Source organism: Dendrobates tinctorius, unplaced genomic scaffold (assembly GCF_039654945.1).
Source record: "Dendrobates tinctorius isolate UK_male_01 unplaced genomic scaffold, ASM3965494v1 ptg000139l, whole genome shotgun sequence".
Taxonomy (NCBI): domain Eukaryota; kingdom Metazoa; phylum Chordata; class Amphibia; order Anura; family Dendrobatidae; genus Dendrobates; species Dendrobates tinctorius.
The window spans coordinates 10,045,317-10,069,573 of NW_027361807.1; the positions used below are offsets into that span (position 1 = coordinate 10,045,317).

The 24,257-nt window shown below is 47.6% G+C and overlaps 1 protein-coding gene across 3 annotated transcripts in view; it reads left to right on the plus strand.

Moving 5' to 3' along the window:
- Positions 1–24,257, plus strand: part of SYCP3 (synaptonemal complex protein 3) — a 187,870-nt gene that overhangs the window by 137,408 nt on the left and 26,205 nt on the right. The window lies entirely within an intron of this gene.

Here is a 24,257-nt window from a genome sequence, read left to right on the forward strand (position 1 = left end):
TTCTACCCCCTTATGATGACTCATTTGAATATCCCAGCATTCACTGGGATTTTCAAATGAAACGTTAAAGAGAAAGTCGTAGATTAAAAAAAATAAAGCAGTTAGAGTAGTGTCGGAACAGTAGGGACTTTTTAATTAGTATATATTATAAAAAAGGATTATATTATGACATTTCATAGGAGTAAAATAAAATTTAGTTTGAGATCTCCCCTTCACCCCGAAGCCTGTTCTTGCCAAATTTTACAATTCTCACCAGTGTCACTTTATGCGGTAATAACTCTGGAATGCTTCAACAGATCCCACTGATTCTGAGAAAGATTTTTGGGACATATTGTACGTCATGATAGTGGTAACATTTGTTCAATATGCCTTGCATTTACAATGGGTACGGAAAGTATTCAGACCCCTTTAAATTTTTCACCCGTTCTTTCATTGCAGCCATTTGGTAAATGCAAAAAACTTCATTTTTTTTCTCTCATTAATGTACACTCTGCACCCCATCTTGACTGAAAAAACAGAAATGTAGATATTTTTGCAAGTTTATTAAAAAAGAAAAACTGAAATATCACATGGTCATAATTATTCAGACCCTTTGCTCAGACACTCAGATTTAAGTCACATGCTGTCCATTTCCTTGTGATCCTTCTTGAGATGGTTCTACTCCTTTATTGGAGTCCAGCTGTGTTTAATTAAACTGATAGGACTTGATTTGTAAAGGCACACACCTGTCTACATAAGACCTCACAGCTCATAGTGCATGTCAGACCAAATGAGAATCATGAGGTCAAAGGAACTGGCCAAGGTGCTGAGAGACTCAAGGTTCCTAAGAGCATTGTGGCCTCCATAATCCTTAAATGGAACAAGTTTGGGACCACCAGAAGTCTTCCTAGACTTGGCCGTCCAGCAAAACTGAGTAATCGAGGGAGAAGAGCCTTGGTGACAGAGATAAAGAAGAACCCCAAGATCATTGTGGCTGAGCTCCACAGATGCAGTAGGAAGATGGGAGACAGTTCCACAAAGTCAACTATCACTGCAGCCCCCACCAGTCGGGCCTTTATGGCAGAGTGGCCTGACGGAAGTCTCTCCTGTGCCAGACATATGAAAGCCTGCGTAGAGTTTACTAAAAAACACATGAAGGACTTCCATACTATGAGAAATAAGATTCTCTAGTCTGATGAGATGGAGACAGAACTTTTTGGTGATAATTCTAAGCGGTATGTGTGGAGAAAACCAGGCACTGCTCACCACCTGCCCAATACAACCCCAACAGTGAAAAATGATGGTGGCAGCATCATGCTATGGGGGTTTTGTTTTTCAGCTGCAGGGACAGGATGACTGATTGCAATTGAAGGAAACATGGATGCGCCCAAGTACAGAGATATCCTGGATGAAAACGTGCTCTGGATCTCAGACTTGGCCGAAGGTTCACCTTCCAACAAGACAATGACCTTAAGCACGCAGCTAAAATAACAAAGGAGTGGCTTCAGAACAATTCTGTGACAATTCTTGACTGGCCAAGCCAGAGCCCTGACCTAAACCCAATTGAGCATCTCTGGAGAGACCGGAAAATGGCTGTCCATCAACATTCACCATTCAAAATGATGGAACTGGAGACTATCTGCAAGGAAGAATGGCAGAGGATCCCCAAATCCAGGTGTGAAAAACTTACTGCATCATTCCCAAGAAGACTCGATCGCGCGTCGATCGCGCCAATCACAGGGCACAGCTACGGTGTGACCGCAATGTGCCCTGCTGGTGACCTGCCGGTGACCTGCCTAGGATCGGAGCTGTGAGCTCCAATCCTAGGCTGTTGTCAGGGTCACCAGAGAATGCTCTGATTGGTGGGATCGATGTGATCATCGATCCCACCAATGATCATCGATCCCACTAATGACAGGTCACAGCAGCAGTATGACCGCTCTGTGACCTGTCTCTCACCTTTCTGTGACCTGTCTGTGACTGCTCTGCAAGCCCTCACACTAGCTGAGGATTCCTGCAGAGCAGTCACACTGCTTGAGCTCTTCCTGTGCTGGGCCTTGTGGTGCTACAGAAGTCTGTAACACCACAATCCCTGCTGAAGAAAGAAGAGAGACTACAACCGTAAGTGTTGATCCCTGATCCCTGCCCGATCTCTCTTCATCTACCCCATCACCCCTTTCCCTTGCCCCCTCTTTTTTTCTCTCCGATCAACTCCTCCAACCATTCAGTGCTTTGAGAAAGGCCAGGATGTGGTACAAAAAGCTAGCCGTGGATATCATACAAATGGCAGTGCTCAACGCTTTCCTGCTGTCACGTTGTGCACGCCACACCGATACCTCGTACCTTCAGTTCCAGGAGGTAGTGGTTAAGACCCTGATATTTTGCACTCAGGAAAGAGCGGGCCCCAGCACTTCCGGAACTGAAGGTGCTCGTATCGTACCAGGTCAGCATTTACCGGGGGAGGTCCCGCAAACTGGAAAAAGAGGTAAGTCGCAAAAAAGGTGCCGAGTGTGTTACAAAAGGGGAATACTCAAGGACACCACTTATCAATGCGACACCTGGCCTGTGTATGAAAGAATGCTTCAAACTGTACCACACCTCCATGCACTACTAATTTACTTACAGGATTTACAGGAAACAGTAGATTAGTTCCAAAGAGGGGGCACATCTAGATAAGTTCCTTGGAGGTCTAGTTTCCAAAATGATGTCACTTGTGCTTTTTTTTTTTTTTTTACTGTTTAGGCACATCAGGGGCTCTGCAAATGGAACATGACTCCCACAAACCATTCCATCAAAGTCTGCATTCCAAAACACTCACTACTTCCCTTCCGAGCCCCAACAGTAGTTTTCTCCCACATATGGGGTACCAGCGCGCTCAGGACAAATTGGACAACAACATTTGGGGTTCAATTTCTCCTGTTACCCTTGGGAAAATTTAAAATTGTGGACTAAACGAACATGTTTGTGGAATTTTTTTTTTTTCACGCCGGGGAATTATAAACATCTTCCAAAATGGGGTCACTTGTGGGGGTTTCCACTGTTTAGGCACATCAGGAGCTCTCCAAGCGCGACATGGCGTCTGATCTAAATTCTCAAGTGCATATGCACTTTATGTATTGTGTTATAACCTTAGGCAGCGCTGGCTTCTCTCTCTTTTTTATATGATATTGGTTGTGGCTGACCACCACAGGTTGCTGTGCGCGCTGGGTTGTGCGCGCCATTCTTTCTGTGTCTTTTTGTGATTGATCTAGGCTGCTGTGCTCACACACAGCAGCCCTGCCCTAGGCTCTGTTTGATTGTGCACCTGTATCTGGGCCTGTTTCACCCTTCATCTGTGGTTGCTGGTCAGACAGTGTTGGGGTTAGACCTGATATGTCCATGTCCGGACCTGGTCAGCCTTTATCTGCGCTTGCCCTTTCTGGCGCCATGGGAGTGATTCTGGGACACTTCAGGTACATTTTGCATTTTATGCAGTCTTGCTTTTAATTTTTTTAGGAGGCCGTAATGGCACAGCGAATATTAAAAACGTCGAGTAGGACTGCCCCATATGAGAATGCCTTGGCGTGGCGGTTCAAACAATTGATCAATTATTTGCTAAATGTCTCATTTTAAAGTACAGATAGAAATTAATATGTGCATATGCACGTTATGTATTGCATTATAACCTTAGGCAGCGCTGGCTTCTCTCTCTTTTTTATTTGATCTCAATTCCAGCCAATTTCAGTTTGAAGAAGTCAAATGACGCTCCTTCCCTTCCGAGCCCTGCCATACTCCCAAACATTGGTTCCCCCACATTTGGGGTATCGGCGTACTCAGGACAAATTGGACAACTTTTTGGGGGTTCAAAGTACTCACCACACATCTAGATAAGTTTCTTAGGGGGGTCTAGTTTCCAAAATGGGGTTACTTGTGGGGGGTTTCTACTGTTTAGGCACATAAGGGGCTCTGCAAACGGAACATGACGCCCGCAGACCATTCCATCAAAGTCTGCATTCCAAAACGTCACTACTTCTCTTCCGAGCCCTGACGTGTGCCCAAACAGTAGTTTTCTCCCACATATGGGTACCAGCATACTCAGGACAAATTGGACAACAACTTTTGGGGTTCATTTTCTCATTACCCTTGGGAAAATAAAAAAAAAGTTGCTAAAAGATAATTTTTGTGACTAAAAAGTTAAATGTTCATTTTTTCCTTCCACATTGCTTCTGCTCCTGTGAAACACTTGAAGGGGTAATAAACTTCTGGAATGTGGTTTTGATCAGCTTGAGGGGTCCAGTTTTTAGAATGTTGTCACTTTTGGATATTTTCTGCCATATAGACCCTTCAAAGTGACTTCAAATGTGAGGTGGTCCCTAAAAAAATGGTTCTGTAAATTTTGTTGTAAAAATGAGAAATCGCTGGTCAACTTTTAACCCTTATAACTTCCTAACAAAAAAAATTTGGTTTCCAAAATTGTGCTGATGTAAAGTAGACATGTGGGAAATGTTATTAACTATTTTGTGTGACATATTTTTCTGTTTTAAGGGCATAAAAATTAAAAGTTTGAAAATTGCTAAATTTTCCAAATTTTCTCCAAACTTCCAGTTTTTTGCACAAATAAATTCAAGTTATATCGAAGAAATTTTACCACTAACGTGAAGTACAATGTCACGAAAAAACAGTCTCAGAATCACCAAGATCCGTTGAAGAGTTCGAGTTATGACCTCATAAAGGGACAGTGGTCAGAATTGTAAAAATTGACCCGGTCATTAACGTGCAAACCACCCTCCGGGGTAAAGTGGTTAAATTAGAGTTGTATCACACAAAATAGTTAATAAATAACATTTTTCACTTGTCTACTTTATATCCGCACAATTTTTGAAACATATTTTTTATTTGTTAGGAAATTATAAGGGTTAAAAGTTAACCAGCGATTTCTCAATTTTGCAACGAAATTTACAAAACCATTTTTAAGGCCCAGATTACATTTGAAGCGTCTTATATGACAGAAAATACCAAAAAGTTACACCATTCTAACAACTGAACCCTTCAAGGTAATGAAAACCATATTCAAGAAGTTAATTAACCCTTCAGGTTCTGCACATGAATTAATGGAATGTGGTATGAAAAAATGAACATTTAACTTTTTTTTTCACAAACATGTTGTGCAATTTCTGCAGAGCATGTCAACACCCGATACGTGGGGAAAGAACACTGATTGCGGACATGGCAGAGCTCAGAAGGGAAGGAGTGCCATTTGATTTTTTGAATGTAAAATTTGCTGGAATAATTAGCGGACATTATGTCACGTTTGGAGCGCCCTGATGTGCCTAAAGAGTGGAAACCCCCACACAAGTGACACTATTTTGTAAACTAGACCCTTCAAGGAACTTATTTAGATGTGTAGTAAACACCTTGAATTCCCAGGTGCTTCACAGAAGTTTATACCGCTGAGACATAAAAATAATTAAAAAAAAATCATTTTTTCCACAAAAATGTTACTTTAGATCCACATTTTTATTTTTACAAAGGTAAGAGGAAAAAATGCACCATACAATTTGTTATGAAATTTCTCCTGAGTAGGCAGATGCCCAATATGTGGAGGAATACTGGGCTCGGAAGGGAAGGAGTTTGGAGAGCCCCTGATGTGCCTAAAGAGTGGAATCCTAACACAAGTGACCCCATTTTACAAACTAGACCCCTCAGGAACTTTATCTAGATGTGTGATGAGCACTTTGAGCCCCCAGGTGCTTCATAAAAGTTTATAGCAATGAGCTGTGTAAAACAAAAAAAAAAAAAAAATCACATTTTCCCCACAAAAATCTTTCAACACCAATTTATTTTCATAAGGGTAACAGGAGAAATTGTAAAACAAATGTTGGGGTCCATTTTCTGCTGAGTACGCTGATATCCTATATGTGAGGGAAAACTACTGTTTGGTTGCACGTCAGAGCTCAGAAAGAATGAAGTGACTTTTTAGAACGTAGATTTTGATAGAATTGTCACGGGGTTACTGCGACAGAGAGGAGCCAGAAGACTGCAGTGTCTGATTGCTCCTACTCCTGCGCTGAATAGAAGCACTTCACCTTCTTTTTAAACATTGTAAATTTCTTTTGGCAGTACAGGGGTTAATCTGCCATGTTGAGAGCTCTGGGAGTTAGAACTCTCAGCGGAGCATGGTTAGCCACTCCTATCCCCTATATAATCTGGGTCTTTAGTGACACACATAATCAGAGTTAGCTTATGCTGCATGGCTGGGTGGATAGTAGTTGGTGGTTATAACAGAAGGCATTTGGTGGATTTATCTGTAACTATTGCTTGGTTTAGTGATTGTGATAATTCCCTTTGTTCTCCAACTTTGCTTTTACCCCATCTTTCACTCCCTGGTGCATTCTTCTGTTATATGTGTTGTGAGAATCATGTGGGAATAGTGGATGAGGGCAGGTATATCTCTCCCAGATACCTTTCCTATGTGGCCTAGTCTGGTCAGTTTCGCACCTGTTTACTAATGAATATGGGAAGGGCGGATATAAAAGGATGCCAGGTGGTTGTGTGAGTGTCTCAGCCTGGGAACACAGCCTGTCTGTGTGAGAGAAACACGTGAGTGAAAGCAGTGCCCACTGCAACTGTGGTTTGGCTGGACGGGAGAAGCCCGCCAGTTGGTAGTTAGGTTGTACTTTGTTTAGTTAGTGCCGGACAGGCAAGGATTTGTTTTGTTTTTTCTTTATGCATTGCTTTCACCGTTAATAAACCTGACCCAGTGTCAGTTATACCCGGACCCCGGCTGTGCGCCTGAGTTTCATGCTGAACTCACGTGACCTTTGACCCCAGCAAAGGCGATCCCGGAGTGTTTTATCACAGTGTGTACATTTGTATGCCTGGTATTTTCCATCTCCCCTGTTCGTCTTACCTTGTTCATCTGGTTGGTGTACTTCGGTGCATTGCTCCTCCCCTTTTCCTTGCGTTGGAGAAGGGTACAGATGAAGGGCGGATTCAGGAGATAAGGCAAGATACGTGGCCCCAACATCTTCACCTTCAGAAATAACCAAGGGAAAAGGGCAAGCTAGGACGCCCCCTGTTCCCAGGTCACCTGACAACTGAGTCGTGACATTATCTCTGACCAAAACAGTTTTTCCCTACACCCATGACAGCACACCTGAGAGAGGGATCTGCCCCGCCAGGACGGGAACCTACTGAGATATAAGGGGCGACACCTCTCCCTCGCTTCAGTTGGGTTCCTGTCCTGGAAGGAATCCCACTGTCGGCGGTGCCTGTCATGGGCGAAAAAGAAAGGGGAAAAAGAAAAAGGTCCCAGGCCCGTCCCGGCGTGGGAAGAACAGGGCTCTCACCTGTTGCGTCGGCCGTCGGGTCCTGGATGCACAGTCCCCGGTGACCCCTTGGGCTCCGGGTTCGTGTGGGCGCATGTGGCGGGTCCCGGCGGCTCCTGGACGCTCCACTGCGCCGCCCTCCCCTCGTGCAGGCCCTCACGTGACCTCGATCCCCCAGAGCAGCTAGCAGGGGAGAGCCGCGGGCGTCTTCTGGCCGCTGACGTCAGCGGCGCAGAGGATCATGGGCACGCCGTCTGACGTCAGCAGGGCGACGGTGTCATGGCGCCGGATGCGACGCCGGCCGACTTTCTGAAGCGGTCGGCCGGCAATCGCAGGGGGGAGGGGAGGCACCCACCAGGACGGAGGCGCAGTATTTAAACAAAGAAGAGCGGCAGAGCGGGCGGTGCAAAGATGGAGTCAGAGCAGGAGCAATCTCTGTCTCTGCCTCCCTCACAGCCCTCCGGCTGCAAACATGGAAGCCGTTCAAGCAGCAGTCGCCCCAGCCGCAGGTCGGGGGACTCCTCAAGATCCAGAGAGCACAGGTCACGTGCTCCGACGCAGCCTCCGAGTCCGGTACCCTTGATTACGGGTGGTGAGTGATCTTCGTGAATGCTAGCATTATCTTAATAGGGGTTCCCTGTTGTATGTTTAACCCGTAGGAGAAGCCTAAAAAAGCGGGAAGTAAGAAGAATAATAGGGACTATGCCATATGTAAAAGCCCCTTAGCAAGAGACTGGCAGAAAGACCTCTGCGCCAGTTGCATTCAGCGAACCATAGCAGAAGAAGCGCCTAGTTTCGCAGCTAACCTTATATCGGCCCTTAGGTCAGAAATGGAGGGTTCAATTAAGACCTTGTTGAAAAAGGGGAAGAAAGGTAAAAAGAATCCCCCTAGTTCTCCATCAAACTCCTCTTCGGCCTTGTCTCAGACCGAACAGCCATCCTCCTCAGATTCCTCAGACAGTGACACGGGGGGTAAGCCATGTTTTCCCGTAGAAGACACGGATGCTCTCCTGAAGGCCATTAGAACAACAATGTGCCTACAGGAAGAGAAAGTGGCTAAATCCCTAGAGGACGTCATGTTTGGGGGACTACAAGAGAGGAAAAAACGGACCTTTCCAATTAATGAAAAGATCCAAGCGCTTATTGAGAGAGAATGGAGGAAACCCGAGAGATCAGGGGCTCTTCCCTCCGCCTCTAAGAGATGATACCCCTTTGAGCACAGAGATGCAGAAATATGGGACAAAGTTCCAAAGATTGACGCAGCGGTGTCCAGGTCTTCCAAAAAATCGGCCTTGCCTCTGGAAGACTCAGGGGTTCTTAGGGACCAGCTAGACAAAAAAGCAGACTCCTATTTAAGGCATGCATGGGATGCAACAGCAGGAGGATTGAAGCCGGCAATAGCAGGCACCTGCACGGCGCTTTCCCTAATGATTTGACTGCAGCAGTTAGAAGAGAGACTAGCGTCAAAAGTCCCAAGAGAGAAGATATTGGCAGATATGTATCTTCTGCATGGGGCAGCAGCTTTTTTGGCAGACACCTCGGCCGATTCTATGAGGTTGACAGCTAGGGCGGCAGGGTTATCAAATGCCGCCAGACGCGCGTTGTGGCTTAAAGGCTGTACAGGTGACCTGCAGTCTAAAGCTGAACTGTGCTCTCCCCTGCGATGGTCGTTTTTTATTCGGGAAGAACTTAGAGGATATCCTGGAAAAGGCGAATGATAGGAAGAAAGGCTTCCCCAGATTCCCGACAGATCAGAGAAGGCAGCCCTTTCGGAGAGGAAGATTCAATAGGGGTCGTCCTCCGGCCGATAGAAGAATATGGGAAGATAAAAGAAAAAAGGAGTCGGGTTTATGTTTGGTGGAGGCACCTCCACTTTGAAAAAATCTCCACAATGACGCCAGCATTCCGGTAGGGGGGAGATTGGCACTCTTTTCTCAGACCTGGGGGAAGGTCTCTTCCAATACCTGGATCCTAGGCATTTTAAGAGAGGACCTGAAAATCCCCTTTGTTCGCCAGCCAAAAGCTGCGTTTGTCATCACCCCTATCAGGAAGGCAATCGAAGAACAGTTGGCCTTGGAATTAGAGATCCTGAGCCTAATAGACAAGCAGGTCCTTTTCGAAGTCCCAAACACACAGGAAGGAAGGGGGTTCTATTCCCCCCTTTTTCTGATAAAGAAACCAGATCAATCGTTCAGGACAATCATAAATCTCAGAGGCCTCAATCGATGGATAAAGAATCAGACCTTCAAGATGGAATCGGTGGCTACGGCCATAAAGCTGCTACATCAAGACTGTTTTATGGCCGTAGTCGATTTAAAGGATGCATATTATCACATCCCTATCCATCCAGGTTACCAAAAATACTTGAGGGTGGCTCTATATCCAGGGCGTGCTCAGGCATTTCCAATTCAGGGCTCTTCCATTTGGCATATCTATAGCCCCCAAGGGTTTTTACCAAGGTCATAGCGGAGGTAACAGCCTTCCTCCGAATTCACGATACTGTCATAATACCCTATTTGGACGATTTCCTTATAGTGGGCAGCTCAAAGGACCACTGTATGGCACAATTGAGCCGGGTGACCGACACCTTACAGGAATTAGGGTGGATAATAAATTTCAAAAAATCAAAACTACAGCCCCTAAGAAAACAGACCTTCCTGGGATTTATCCTGGATTCAGAACAGCAAGCTTGTCTGCTACCGGATACCAAAATAGAGAAGGTACAGAACATGACCATGACTGCCCGAGACCATCCTCATATGACATTAAGAAACGCGATGTCTCTACTAGGTACCCTGACGGCCTGTATTCCGGCGGTCAGGTGGGCTCAATTTCACACCCGACAGCTCCAGGGGGAGATACTGTCAGCACAAAGATCGCTGAGATGGCGTTTAGAAGGAAGACTGGAACTTTCCTTAGAGGCCAGAGACTCTCAACTGGTGGCTGGACAGGACAAACTTTGCTTCGGGAATGCCATGGGACAGACAGACGATCGACGTGATACTGACAGACGCAAGCTCCTTGGGGTGGGGCGCACACCTAAGGGGTCATGTAGCCCAGGGTTCCTGGAGGCCTCAAGAAATGGGGGCATCTTCCAACCTGAGAGAACTGTGGGCAGTGAACAAAGCCCTAAGCCACTTCATTCCCCTACTCAGGGGTCGCAATGTCCGGATGTCGGACAACAAAGTAACGGTGGCGTACATCAACCACCAGGGGGGGAGAAGATCACACTCCCTAATGAAGGCAGCGGGCGACATTCTTGGCAGAGCAGAGCAACACCTACACTCCTTAACAGCCTTGCACATAAAGGGGGCAGAAAACAGAAGCTGATTTCCTGAGCCACAATACTCTGAGGCAAGGGGAATGGGCTATAAATCGGTCCGTTTTTCAAAAAATAACACCGCTTTGGGGGAAGCCGGTGATAGACCTCTTTGCCAACAAGTACAACAGGCAAATAGAGAGGTTTTGCTCGCTAAACCCAAGGGAAAAACCATGGGCAGTGGACTCATTACAGATTCCGTGGGACTTCAGACTAGCCAATGCGTTCCCCCCAGTGGCCCTGATCCCAACAGTAGTTAAGAAGATCAGGAACGATCAAGCCAGGGTGATCCTAATACCCCCATTTTGGCCAAAGAGGCCCTGGTTTGCTCTGCTACGAATGATGTCCCTCTCCGATCCATGGGTTCTGCCAGAAATCCCGGACCTACTAGTTCAAGGTCCAATATTCCACGCTCAGGTCAAGGGATTCCATCTGACGGCGTGGAATTTGAAAGGTCGCTTCTAATGGATAGAGGGTTCTCTCCCGGTTTGGTGGCCACCCTCCTAAAGAGTAGGAAACCAGTGATGACTAGTGTTGAGCGATACCGTTCGATACCCAAAAATATCGTATCGGATGGTATCGCCCGATACGAAAAAAATATCGGGTATCGCCGATTCCGATACCGGATTTCCCATTCAAGTCAATGGGACTTCCGGTATCGGAATTAAAAAAAAGCCCTTTATTTCCTTGTTGGCTAATTCTACATAATTGAAAACAAATAAGAATCATGTAGAATGTATTGTGGGAGGTGGAGGAGACATTAAAAGCATAGTGGTTTATTCAAATCACATGGCATAGCATTAATTCCAATTTTTTTTTCAATACGTTCGGAGTTAAAAAGATATTGACTATGTTAACCTTTTTTATATTTTGTCAGATATGTACTGTATGTTTCACAACTTCCATGCTCTTCACCTTCTTTTGTACTTCTCTCACACTTTCTCCTTCATGATCCGCAGCAGTAGCATTTTTTTCATCAACTTTTTCTTCACCTTATTCATCTTCTTCTTCTTCATCTTCTTCCCATTAATTTTTTTTTCCATTCTTCATATTCTTCTTATTCAGCTATTATTAATTTTTATATGCTATTTCTTCATCTTCTTCCTATTCTTCTTTGTCTTCATTTTCTTATGGTGACAGGCATTCCTGTAGTACTTATCTATAAAAGTTATAAGATTACACCTTACGTTCTGCCTGTCACAAAAGATTTACAACAGGATTTATCCGCGTTCAGTTTGGCCTGCAGCAGCAGGCATTTCCCAGGGGCACCACGAGGAGGAACGGACTCACCCCCATTTACTGCTTAGTCGTCTTCTGCTTATAATTTTGATTTCTTCTATGCTGATTTTTTGTCTTATGCTTAATGTTCTTCTGCTTTCTGTTCTTCTGCTTTTGCTTCTTCTGCTTCTTGTTCTTCTGTCTTTTGTTCTGTATCTTGGTGGTTGTCTTCATGTTCTTTGTCCTCTTGGTCTTATTATTTAGGGTCATATTTCTGGTCTTCTTTGGTGTGGTCTTCAGGGTCGTCATCATCAGGGTCGTCGTCATGGAGATCAATAAGGATTACCAAAGACAATTTCAAAAAGCTTGATCTTGGAAATGTAGCAGAAGGTACAAGAAGGCTGAGAAACTGGCGAGAACCAGCAGACAGTGCTGGCACCCGGATGGGTAGCAGAAGGAACAAGAGCCAATGGCACTACCGAGGACCAACTGACGGTGCTGGACCACGGTTACTAAGCAGAAGGTACCTGTGCTAAAAAGCACTACCAAGGACCAGCTGACGGTGCTGGACCTCGGATACCGAGATGGAGGCACCTAGGCCAAAGGCTGTGGCGAGAACCAGCACACAGTGCTGGCACCCGGATTGGTAGCAGAAGGAACAAGAGCCAATGGCACTACCGAGGACCAACTGACGGTGCTGGACAACGGTTACTAAGCAGAAGGTACCTGTGCTAAAAAGCACTACCAAGGACCAGCTGACAGTGCTGGACCTCGGATACCGAGATGGAGGCACCTAGGCAAAAGGCTGTGGCGAGAACCAGCAGACAGTGCTGGCACCCGGATGGGTAGCAGAAGGAACAAGAGCCAATGGCACTACCGAGGACCAACTGACGGTGCTGGACCACGGTTACTAAGCAGAAGGTATCTGTGCTAAAAAGCACTACCAAGGACCAGCTGATGGTGCTGGACGTCGGATACCGAGATAGAGGCACCTAGGCCAAAGGCTGTGGCGAGAACCAGCAGACAGTGCTGGCACCCGGATGGGTAGCAGAAGGAACAAGAGCCAATGGCACTACCGAGGACCAACTGACTGTGCTGGACCACGGTTACTAAGCAGAAGGTACCTGTGCTAAAAAGCACTACCAAGGACCAGCTGACGGTGCTGGACTTCGGATACCGAGATGGAGGCACCTAGGCCAAAGGCTCTGGCGAGAACCAGCAGACAGTGCTGGAACCCGGGTGGGTAGCAGAAGGTACCCATTCAAAGCAAAGTAGCCAGGCCGCAAGCCGGCCGCAGTTACCGAAACCCACAGTCCTACAGGGGGTCCATGTCCCATTGGCACTACGGATCCAGCCTTCAGTGCCAGTTCCCGCAGCCCACATAGGAGTCACCTAAACTGCAGGCACCGTAGAGTCGGCTAACCCGGCCGCAAGATGACAGGACAACGGATTGGTGGCATAGTGACCTTGACACTACCCGGAAACAGCAGGCGTGCTGAAAACAGGCTGGGCAACAGGGAGTACCCGTGCCAAAGACACTGCCGAGAACCAGCTGACGGTGCTGGAACCCAGATGGGTAGCAAAAGCTACAAGAGCCAATGGCACTACCGAGGACCAACTGACGGTGCTGGACCACGGTTACTAAGCAGAAGGTACCTGTGCTAAAAAGCACTACCAAGGACCAGCTGACGGTGCTGGACTTCGGATACCGAGATGGAGGCACCTAGGCCAAAGGCTCTGGCGAGAACCAGCAGACAGTGCTGGAACCCGGGTGGGTAGCAGAAGGTACCCATTCAAAGCAAAGTAGCCAGGCCGCAAGCCGGCCGCAGTTACCGAAACCCACAGTCCTACAGGGGGTCCATGTCCCATTGGCACTACGGATCCAGCCTTCAGTGCCAGTTCCCGCAGCCCACATAGGAGTCACCTAAACTGCAGGCACCGTAGAGTCGGCTAACCCGGCCGCAAGACGACAGGACAACGGATTGGTGGCATAGTGACCTTGACACTACCCGGAAACAGCAGGCGTGCTGGAACCAGGCTGGGCAACAGGGAGTCCCCGTGCCAAAGACACTGCCGAGAACCAGCTGACGGTGCTGGAACCCAGATGGGTAGCAAAAGCTACAAGAGCCAATGGCACTACCGAGGAACAGCTGACTGTGCTGGACCACGGTTACTAGGCAGGAGGTACCTGTGCTAGAAAGCACTACCAAGGACCAGCTGACGGTGCTGGACTTCAGATACCGAGATGGAGGCACCTAGGCCAAAGGCTCTGGCGAGAACCAGCAGACAGTGCTGGAACCCGGGTGGGTAGCAGAAGGTACCCATTCAAAGCAAAGTAGCCAGGCCGCAAGCCGGCCGCAGTTACCGAAACCCACAGTCCTACAGGGGGTCCATGTCCCATTGGCACTACGGATCCAGCCTTCAGTGCCAGTTCCCGCAGCCCACATAGGAGTCACCTAAACTGCAGGCACCGTAGAGTCGGCTAACCCGGCCGCAAGACGACAGGACAACGGATTGGTGGCATAGTGACCTTGACACTACCCGGACACAGCAGGCGTGCTGGAACCAGGCTGGGCAACAGGGAGTCCCCGTGCCAAAGACACTGCCGAGAACCAGCTGACGGTGCTGGAACCCAGATGGGTAGCAAAAGCTACAAGAGCCAATGGCACTACCGAGGAACAGCTGACGGTGCTGGACCACGGTTACTAGGCAGGAGGTACCTGTGCTAGAAAGCACTACCAAGGACCAGCTGACGGTGCTGGACTTCTGATACCGAGATGGAGGCACCTAGGCCAAAGGCTCTGGCGAGAACCAGCAGACAGTGCCGGAACCCGGGTGGGTAGCAGAAGGTACCCATTCAAAGCAAAGTAGCCAGGCCGCAAACCGGCCGCAGTTACCGAAACCCACAGTCCTACAGGGGGTCCATGTCCCATTGGCACTACGGATCCAGCCTTCAGTGCCAGTTCCCGTAGCCCACATAGGAGTCACCTAAACTGCAGGCAACGTAGAGTCGGCTAACCCGGCCGCAAGACAACAGGACAACGGATTGGTGGCATAGTGACGTTGACACTACCCGGAAACAGCAGGCGTGCTGGAACCAGGCTGGGAAACAGGGAGTCCCCGTGCCAAAGACACTGCCGAGCACCAACTGGCGTTGTTGGAGCCCAGGGACAATCATGGTGTAGGCCGAGGCCTACTTGGTGGTAGTTTTAGATTGTTTGTAGGCTACAACAGACTGTCAACGTGCTCCAATTAGGCATCTGTCTCCACTCTGTTTCCAGGATTTCACGTGAACACCAACACCGCCAGTTTATGCGTACAGTAGCCGTCTGCCCAATCCACACGTGTTACTGGTGTTCTGTAATGTCAGCAGATCCCCTGATGTTTGTCTGCCACTGTCTCCTGCTCTGTCCACATTCCTACCGCTTGCAGTGGGAAGGTGGACAGTGCAGGAGACAGTGGCGGACACATATTGGGGGATCTGCTGACGTTACAGAACCCCAGTAACACAGGAACAAGTGTGGAATGCGTGGACGGCAACTGTGAGCAGGAACTGGCGGTGTTGGAGGTCAGGGGAAATACTAGAGACAGAGTGGAGACAGAGGCCAAATCAGAGAATGTTTAAATCTGAAGTAGTTACAATTTGGAGGCAGCAGCAGTTTGCCCTCCACACAGCAGGGGATCAGCTGACGTTACCGACCCCCACTTTCACATGAACGAGTGTGTTTTTCTGTGTGGACAGCACTTCCGAGCAACAACTGACGATGTTGGAGCCCAGGGATAGTCATTTTGTAGGCTGAGGCCTACTTGGAGGCAGTTTAAGATAAGACGTTGTTTGACTTTGGAGGGAGCAGGACACTTTGCCCTCCACACAGCAGGGGATCAGCTGACGTTACTGACCCCCACTTTCACATGAACAAGTGTGTTTTTCTGTGTGGACAGCACTTCCGAGCAACAACTGATGATGTTGGAGCCCAGGGATAGTCATTTTGTAGGCTAAGGCCAACTTGGAGGCAGTTTAAGATAAGACGTTGTTTGAATTTGGAGGCAGCAGCAGTTTGCCGTACACACAGCAGGGGATCAGCTGACGTTACCGAACCCCACTTACACTTGAGCGAGTGTTTTGTCTGTGCGGACAGCACTTCTGAGCCCAACTAGCGGTGTCGGAGCCCAGGGAAAATCAGGTAGTAGGCCGAGGCCTACTTGGTGGCAGTTTGCGATTGTTTCTAGACTACTACTAACTGTCAACGTACTCCAATTAGGCCTCTGTCTTCACTCTGTTTCGAGTATTTCCTCTGGCTTCCAACCACGCCAGTTGCTGCTCTGAAATGCCATCTGCACAACCCACACTTGTTCCTGTGTTACTGGGGTTCTGTAACACCAGCTTCTCCCTAGAGGTGAGTCAGGCAATGTCTCCTGCTCTGTCCACATTTCCACTACAAGTAGTGGGAATGTCGACAAAGCAGGAGACATTGCCGTGCTCACCTCTGGAGATGAGCAGATGTTACAGGATCCAGGTAACACAGGAACAAGTGTGGATTGTGCAGACGGCACTTGAGAGCAGAAACAGGCGGTGTTGTAGGCCGGAGGAAATACTCAAAACAGAGTGGAGACAGAGGGCAAATCAGAGAACATATTAAATCAGAGGTAGTCAGAAGTTGTAGGCAGCAGGAGAGTTTGCCGTACACACAGCAGGGGATCAGCTGACGTTACCGAACCCACTTACACATGAGCGAGTGTTTTGTCTGTGCGCACAGCACTTCTGAGCACCAACTGGCGGTGTCGGAGCCCAGGGAAAATCAGGTAGTAGGCCGAGGCCTACTTGGAGCCAGGTGTAAATCTGAGGTTGTTTGACTGTGGAGGGAGCAGGACACTTTGCCATACACACAGCAGGGGATCAGCTGACATTACCGAACCCCACTTACACATGAGCGAGTGTTTTGTCTGTGCGGACAGCACTTCTGAACAACAACGGGCGTTGCTGTCGCCCAGGAAATAAAGTTCAGGTCATAGAAACATGAAGACAACAGGAGACCTGGATCCTGTTGCCAGCCAATTATTTATTCTGGAAGAGGACTGGCAAATTCAGGTGAGATCCAGGCCTTGTTCATTTTCACAAAAGTAAGCCGGTCAACTTATTGGCGGATAGTCGCGTGCGACGGTCTGTTACCACACCACCTGCAGCACTAAAGACACGTTCCGATAATACACTGGCAGCAGGGCAAGCCAGCACCTCCAATGCATACTGGCTAAGCTCTGGCCATGTATCCAGCTTAGAGACCCAATACTTGAACGGGGAAGAGCCGTCTGGGAGAACACTAACAGGGCACGACAAGTAGTCTGTCACCATCTGACGGAAACGTTGCCTCCTGCTGACTGGAGCCGTCTGTGATGGTGTAGCTGTTTGTGGCGGTCCCACAAAACTTTTCCACATTTGGGCCATACTGGCCTTGCCTTGTCCTGCGGCACTGCCTCTGCTACCTCTTTGTGCAGAGCTTCCTCCACTGCCTCTACCCACATGGCTGCTTTGAAAAGCACTACCAGCAACACTTGCGGTGGGAATGGAGAACATGATGGCCTGCACAAGTGTTTCTTGGTACTCCCGCATTTTTCGCTCCCGGTTCAACTGTGGTATGAGGCTTTGTAAGTTGTCCCGGTAGCGAGGATCTAGGAGGGTGTACACTAGGATGAGCGCAAAAAATCGATGTCGGAATTTTTGCCGTCTGGACCCCACAAACGATTCCCCTTTCCAGATATTGAGAGAGCCAAAATTTGAGCTCGATCAAACGACGTTAACCCGTGCCGCTCGTCGCTCAAAGTTTGAAAAAATCCAAATTGAGGTATTTTAAGATTTAGGTATTTTGCATAGTCTGTTAGACTATAAAGAATGTGACAACAACATTGCAGAAATAGCCCTGACCAAATTTTCGACCCATTTGTGGTATTTGAATGCAGAGTTGGTGGGATTATCGTTTTTTGATCCCACCATTACAGACAATGAAAAGTTGTTAATGGCTAATAAATTGCTCAGTAGCACAGATGAACCATCAGAGCACGCTAGGGTTGAAAATCCAAAAGTTAGGAAAGAAAAATTAAAAGAGGTAGGAAGTAACCAGGAAAGATCTTTGAACAAATTATTAAACAACATGTATGTCAATACCTGGATAAGAATGAAGTGATTAAACAGAGTCAGCATGGGTTTGTAACTAATAAGTCATGTCAGACTAACTTAATTTCCTTCTACGACGGTATCACTGATTGGGTGGATCAAGGAAATGCTGTAGATATAGTATATCTTGACTTCAGCAAAGCATTTGACAAAGTCTCTCATACAATCCTTATTGAAAAAATGACTAAGTATGGAATGGACAAGGCAACTGTTAGGTGGATTCATAACTGGCTTAGTGATCGGACCCAAAGAGTGGTCGTAAATGGCTGCACATCCAGTTGGAAGAATGTCTCAAGTGGGGTACCACAGGGCTCTGTCCTGGGCCCTGTATTGTTAAACATCTTTATCAACGATTTAGATGAAGGAATTGAGGGTAAACTGATTAAATTTGCTGATGACACAAAGCTAGGAGGGATAGCTAATACTAGAGAAGAGAGAGAGAGGATTCAAAAAGATTTAAATAAACTGGAGAAGTGGGCAGCAACTAACAGAATGGTTTTTAACAGGGAGAAATGCAAAGTACTACATCTGGGCAATAAAAATGAAAAAAGCATATATAGAATGGGAGGAATAGGGCTAAGTGACAGCACATGTGAAAAAGACTTGGGTATACTAATAGATCACAGACTGAATATGAGTCAACAGTGTGATGCAGCAGCAAAAAAGGCAAATGCAATTCTAGGATGTATTAACAGAAGCATACAGTCTAGATCACGTGAAGTCATTATTTCCCTCTACTCCTCTTTGGTCAGACCTCATCTGGAATATTGTGTCCAGTTTTGGGCACCACATTTTAAAAAAGACATCAACAAACTGGAGCAAGTTCAGAAAAGAGCGACCAGAATGGTGACCGGTCTGCAAACCCTGTCTTATGAGGAAAGGTTGCAGGATTTGGGAATGTTTAGTTTGCAAAAGAGAAGACTGAGAGGAGACTTAATAGCTGTCTACAAATATCTAAAGGGCTGTCACATAGAAGAAGGATCAACTTTATTCTCATTTGCACAAGGAAAGACTAGAAGCAATGGGATGAAACTGAATGGGAAGAGACACAGATTAGATATTAGAAAAAACTTTTTGACAGTTAGAGTGATCAATGAGTGGAACAGGCTGCCACAAGAAGTGGTGAGTTCTCCTTCAATGGAAGTCTTCAAACAGAGGCTGGACAGACATCTGACTGGGATGATTTAGCGAATCCTGCTTTGAGCAGGGGGTTGGACCAGATGGCCCAGGAGGTCCCTTCCAACTCTACGATTCTATGATTCTAACCGACTTTAACGACCTTCTGACAAAAGATGAAGAACATGCAAGTTGTAAGCAAATGCCGAGCATTATATTCTGACGTTTCAAAAACTACTTTAACAAAAGCTCTAGAATAGATTAGATAACTATGTAAAATTATCAACTCATGTAGGTTAGCGTGCTCTGATGGTTCATCTGTGCTACTGAGCAATTTATTAGCCATTAACAACTTTTCATTGTCTGTAATGGTGGGATCAAAAAACGATAATCCCACCAACTCTGCATTCAAATACCACAAATGGTTCGAAAATTTGGTCAGGGCTATTTCTGCAATGTTGTTGTCACATTCTTTATAGTCTAACAGACTATGCAAAATACCTAAATCTTAAAATACCGCAATTTGGATTTTTTCAAACTTTGAGTGACGAGCGGCACGGGTTAACGTCGTTTGATCGAGCTCAAATTTTGGCTCTCTCAATATCTGGAAAGGGGAATCGTTTTGTGGGGTCCAGACTAACAAGATTCTGACATTTTTTCCCCCCATATGAGACCGGTCACCCTAGTGTACACCCAATAATCAGCCGTGTGGAGAATGTTGGCGATGCGGCGGTCATTTAACAAGCACTGCAGCATGAAATCAACCATGTGCTGCAGACTGCCAACTGGACCGGAAGCGCTGTCCCCAGCTTGAGGCAGCATCTCTGCCTGCTCAGCATCACCCCACCCTCGCTGTACACACTGACTACTAGAGCCTTGTGTACCTCCCTCCTCTGGAGAGATGTGTTCCTCCTCCTCCATTGACTCCTCGTCATTCTCCTCACTAAGTGTCCCCTGCCTGGGCCTTTGTGTGGAAGCACGTTGCGCAGATTTGCCAGAAGCAGATGGCATTTCTGACTGCTCATCCTTGACCTCTTCAAAAACCTCCTCACTTAGTGCTTGTAAGGTTTTTTGAAGCAGACAGATGAGGGGGACAGTCATGCTGATTAGTGCACCATCTGCACTGGCCATCCGCGTGGAGTCATCGAAGGCACGCAAAACTTAGCAGATGTCCCTCATAGTGGCCCACTCAGTGGTGGTGAAGTGTGTCCAGCGCACAGTGCGACTTGTTTGCGCCTGATGCAGCTGGTACTCCATTACTGCTGCCTGCTGCTCACACAACCGCTCCAACATATGTAACATTGAATTCCACCTGGTGGGGAGGTCACATATGATGCGATGTTCTGGCAGGCGGAATCGTCGTTGCAGAGATGCCACGCGCGATCTTGCCATGTTGGAACGCCGCAAGTGAGCGCACTCTAGGCGAACCTTGTGCAGCAGTGCATCAAGATCCGGATAGTCCCTCAGAAAGCTCTGCACGACCAAATTGAGCACGTGTGCCAGACATGGTATGTGAGTGAGGTTGCCTAGGCCCAGAGCTGCCACTAGATTTCGGCCATTGTCACTCACTACCAAACCTGGCTGGAGATTCGCTGGCACAAACCACACATCGCTCTCCTGCTTGATGGCATTCCAGAGCTCCTGTGCTGTGTGGCTCCGATTCCCCAAAGAAATTAATTTAAGGACGGCCTGTTGACGTTTAGCCACACCTGTGCTCATATCTGGCCTAACAGGCTCACGCAGTGCTGATTCCGAGGAACTAGAGTAGGAGGAGGACTCAATATGTACAGACTGCATTCCTGCAATCCTTGGAGTTGGCAGAATACGTACAGAGCCACTCTCCAGATCTGTACCCGGCTCCACAACATTGACCCAATGGGCAGTGAGGGAAAGGTATCGTCCCTGTCCATGGCTACTGGTCCACGCATCGGTGGTCAGGTGGACCTTGCTACTGACGGCATTTAGTAGCGCATTTTTAATTTTTCCCTCCACATGCTTTTGCAGGGCAGGGACGACTTGCCTGCTAAAATAAAAGCGGCTGGGCACATTGTATTGTGGAACTGCCAATGACATAAAGTTCCGGAAGGTGTCAGTCTCCACCAGCCTGAATGACAGCATCTCAAGGGCCAGTAGTTTGGCAATGCCGGCATTCAGAGCCAGTGCTCGGGGATGGTTTGCCGAGTATGGCCGCTTTTTCTCCCATGCCTGTGCTACCGATTGCTGGTGAGCGGCCTGGGAGTGTGCTGATGACTGCGAACGTGGTTCAGTGGGTGGAATTTCACTGGGTCTCTGGACAACAGTGGCAGTGGTTCTTCCATGGTGTTCCAGTGAGGAAGCTGAACCAGCTGTGTGTGAGCTGGAGGAAGAGGCCCCAACACGAGCTGAAGAGGTGGTAGGTGCTACTGAAGGTTGGCCTACATCTTCAGTGTGTCTGTGTAACTCCACCTCGTGCTTGGTACGCACATGTTTCCACATATTTGTGGTATTGAGGTTGCTCACATTTTTCCCTCGTTTCACTTTCTGATGACACAGCTTGCATTTGACAAAGCAAATGTCATCTGCAACTGTGTCAAAAAAAGACCACGCACTGCAAGTCCTGGGAGCGCCCGTTTTGTGTTTTGGAAGAGGATTGCTCCTCACGGGTGCCAAAGTGGAGGCTACAGGCAACCAAGTCTGCCCCCGCCCTCTCCCTCCTCTTTTGGACGTTCGGGGAATCTCTTCCTCAGAGCTGCTCCCACCACCTTCCTGTGGCTGACTCCATGATGGGTCAAGGACCTCATCATCTCCACTCCCCTCTTCAAGCACCGGCTGGTCCTGGGTTGTCTCGCCAGCACCGTACGCACCAGAAATTGGCAACTGAGTCTCATCATCATCAGATGAGCACTGAGGTGTGCTGACAATAGGCACTGGCCCACCCACCTCTTCAGATTCAGAGGGACAAAGCAGTTGCGTATCACTGCATACTCCCTCTTCTTCACGCTCTAGAATGCTGCTTGGCTGGCCACCTCTTTCCAAGCCAACAGATTCTGAGAACAGAAGTAAAGATTGAGATGGCTCCTGTCCAGGGCTCTCAGACTGCCTGGGCAATTTGGCAGGTGGTGAAGAGACAGATGGTTGCTCTTCAGTGCTCTGGCCTTGGGAGGATGCGGAAGTCATTGAAGTGGATGCGTTAGCTGCCATCCATCCGACAACGGCTTCAATTTGTTCGTCACGCAGCAGTGGGGTACGGCGAGGTCCTACAAAGCTGCGCATGAAGGACTGTTGCCTGGTAAAAGTGGGGGATGCCGGGTCACTGGTGGCCGCAGCAGACACCGAATCCCCACGTCCTCTCCCTGCTGAATCCCCCCGTCCTCTCCCTGCTGAAACTCCACGGCCACGACCACGTGCCTTACTCCCTGCCTTCTTCATCTTGGTAGACTGATAAAGATAGGCAGAAAAGTAAAAAAGGGGTGGCTTAGTGTTCTTATTCCTGAACACCTGCTAACCAGTATAAGAAACACTAATTTGGCTAAGAGTGTGTGTACTACACTTTAATATGATCTAATGTGGCCTACACAACTGTAAAGTGGAGTGTTTGGTGAACTTTATTTCCTTTTTTTTTGGGGGGGGGGGGAAAGAAAAGGATGTGACCAAAGTTTGAAAGCTATAGTATCACAAACTTTTTGGAGCGATTACAATGCAGGGAGCTAACCTACAATGCAATTGATGAGGCTCCAAAAAATAGGGTGATACTAGTCTGTCTGGCCCTGAAGGGCACAAGCCACCAAAAAGGCTCCTCTATCTAATCCTCTATAGTGTTTGCAACCAACCAATGACAATGGATGCGGTTGGAAGCACACTAATATAGGAGCAAAAATCTGGCTAAATTAGCTGCAAAAAAAGGACTATGTATAAGGCAGTGACGCACGCTGAGCGGACTACAGCTAGCGGTGGCTGTAGAACACACTGCAACGTGAGCTGCACTCACACACAGAGAGACCTATCAGACAGCCAAAAACAGTGCAGAGAAATGGGCTATAGCACTGAAAGGCTGCTGAAAGGCTCCGCTGTCCACTCCTTTAGTGTTTGCAACCAAAGTATATGGATACGTATGGAAGCACACTATACAGGAGAAAAAAAAAGCAGCAATAAAAGAAAAATGTGTATGAGGCAGAGACACACGCTGGGCGGCCTACAAGCAGACGTGCCTGCAGGACACACTACACAGCGTGGGTCTGCACTCACACTGCCCTTGCAGACAGCTGTGAACACTGCTGCTAGGCAAAAGAAAGCTACAGTGGTGGTTTATGTAGCCTGGATAAAGCACAATATTGTTTTTAGAATCGCTATTTCTAACTGTCCCTCACAGTCTTCAACAGCAGCCTGTCCCTAACTGAATTCACAGCAGAGTGACCAGAAATGGCGGCTGCAGCGGTTTTTATAGTGCATCATGACATCATTTCAGCAGCCAATCACAGCCATGCCAGTAGTTAACATGCCTACATGCCTAACAGGATGTGCCCACACTTCTGAGGATCCCCATTGGCTGAATCAAATCGAGCGGGCTCCTAGCATTATGGGAACTTCCGATTCCGGTATTCGATATGAAAAAAGTATCGGAACTAAGTATCGGAATTCCGATACAGCTAATATCGGCCGATACCCGATACTTGCCGTATCGGAATGCTCAACACTAGTGATGACCAATATCTACGGCAGAACATTGAATAAATTTCTGCAGTTCCTAGGTAAGCCGTTAGAACAAGAACCCCCGATTAGCGCCATCTTAGAGTTTTTACAACCAGGATTGCAGCTGGGGTTAGCGGTAAACACTCTTAAAGTTCAGGCATCTGCACTAGGAGCGCTCTATAACTGCAACTTGGCAGCAAATAGATGGGTAGCCAGATTTATCAAATCCTGCCATAGGTCTAGGCCTATCCCAATCCCTAGAATAGGCCCGTGGGATTTAACCTGGTACTAGAGGCCCTTACAAAAGAACCTTATGAGCCTTTACAACAGCTACCCATAAAATATCTGACCCTAAAAACGATCATTTTAGTGGCCCTTACATCGGCCCGTAGAGTAAGCGACCTGCAGGCTCTCTCAGTAAATCCACCCTATACACAAGTTTTTCAGGACAGGGTGATATTGAGAACAGACCCCGCTTATC